The following is a 2,037-nucleotide window of genomic DNA, read 5'->3' as shown; positions in this document are numbered from 1 at the left end:
GCTGATAAAGATGAGGAGACTGATAATGACTACCTACTAGCAAGAGACAGATCGAGAAGATTCATCAAGTCACCTCAGAGACTTGGTTATGCAGATCTCATAGCATTCGCCTTAATCTTTGCAAGTGAGGTCCTCGATGAAAAACCTATAGATTACAAGGAAGTTGTGAGGAGTCGAAATAATATTGAATGGTTGAAAGCCATGGATGATGAAATGAAATCTCTTAATGACAATAACATTTGGGAGTTAATCGAGAAACTTGTAGGGGTCAGGTTAGTCAGTTGTAAGTGGATTTTCAAGGTTAAGTAAGGAATCGAATGAGTGATGTCGAAGCGATTTAAGGCAAGGTTGGTTTCTAGAGGGTTCACTCTGAAAGAAGGTGTCAACTTTAATGATGTGTTATCATCTATTGTAAAGCATAAATCTATTTGAATATTGTTAGCCATGGTGGCAAAGTTCGACCTAAAACTTGAGCAGATGGATGTGAAGACAACCTTCTTGTATGGTGATCAAGATGAAACAATCCTGATAAGGCAACCTGAAGGATATGAAGAAAAGGGAAAGGAAGATCATGTGTGCAAGCTTAATATGTCATTATATAGCCTGAAACAATCTCCTCGACAATGGAATAGGAAATTAGACAAGTTCGTGGCACATATAGGTTTCAATAGGAGTCAGTTCAACCATTGTGTTTACTTCAGATTTCAACCTGGAAATTCACTTGTTATTCTGTTGCTTTATGTGAATGAAATCCTTATGGCAAGCAACAATGTTGAGGATGTTATGAAGGTGACAGTTGAAATCGATAAGGAGTTCAATATGAAGAATCTGGGAGTTGCCTCCAGGATTATTGGGATTGATATCCAGAGAAATAAAATGCAGTCGAGATTATGCTTATCTCAAGAGACATACCTGAAGAAGATTGTAGACAAGTTTGGCATGTAAAATTCAAAGTATGTTCTAACACCGACTAATCCTCAATTCAAGTTAAGTACGACTCAAAGTCCTAGTATTGAAGTCAAAAGAGCCTACATGAATAATATTTCATATGCTAGTATAGTATGTTCTTTGACGTATGTTATGGTTTATACGAGGTCAGACATAGCGTACATAGTGAGCCTTGTAAGCAGGTATATGGCTTATCTTTGGAAGGCACATTGGAAATCATTAAAATGGATTTTAAGATACATAAATTGGTCTCTGAGCAGAGTCCTAATTATGGTGGAGCCTGTGGTGATGATAGCAAAGTCGAAATCAAAGGATTTATCGACTCTAATTATGCAGGTTGTATGGATTTCATAAAATCTATTTTTGGATATGTGTGCAATATGTTTGGCACAACAATTAGTTATAAATCAACACTTCATAAGGTTGTTGCCTTATCAACTACTGAAGCAGAGTATATTTCCCTCACTGAAGTTGTCAAAGAAGCAGTGTGGCTTAAAAGTTTTGCTAATCATCTAAAAATTCAAGGTCAAGCTATCACTATTAAATGTGATAGTCAAAGTACAATACACATGTCGAAGAATTCATCCTATCATGAGCAAACCAATCACATCGATGTGAGGTTGCATTTAGTCAGAGAGATAATCGAGCATGGAAAAGTCCAAGTGGTAAAGGTTTCAACTGATGACAATGTTGATGATGTGATCACCAAAACATTGACAAGTAGCAAATTCTTCCACTGTATGGAGTTGATAAAGTTGCATGATGAAAGCTAGTTTGTGTAGAGTTTGTTCCAAGGTGGAGATTTATGGTATTTGTATCAAACTCTAGCCTAGACAAGGATAACTTCATGGTTTAACAAAAGTTATGCATGTTATAGTCGAAGTTTGTTCAAACATGTTATCGAAATATGTTAGCTTAGTGTTTAAGTTAGCATATCGAATTAGATCAGTCTGTTAGGCCCAATTGTTTAAGTTAACTTAGTAGTCTATAAATAAATTATTTCTCTCAAGTTGCAGAGAGATGGAGTTGGTTGTTGATATTCACTTGTAATCTTTGAATCCTAATAGAAAAGGTGAATAGTAAAACAGT

The sequence above is a fragment of the Lathyrus oleraceus genome, chromosome 4, assembly GCF_024323335.1.
Source record: "Lathyrus oleraceus cultivar Zhongwan6 chromosome 4, CAAS_Psat_ZW6_1.0, whole genome shotgun sequence".
Classification (NCBI taxonomy): Eukaryota; Viridiplantae; Streptophyta; class Magnoliopsida; order Fabales; family Fabaceae; genus Lathyrus; species Lathyrus oleraceus.
Note: the sequence above shows the minus strand (reverse complement) of the source record.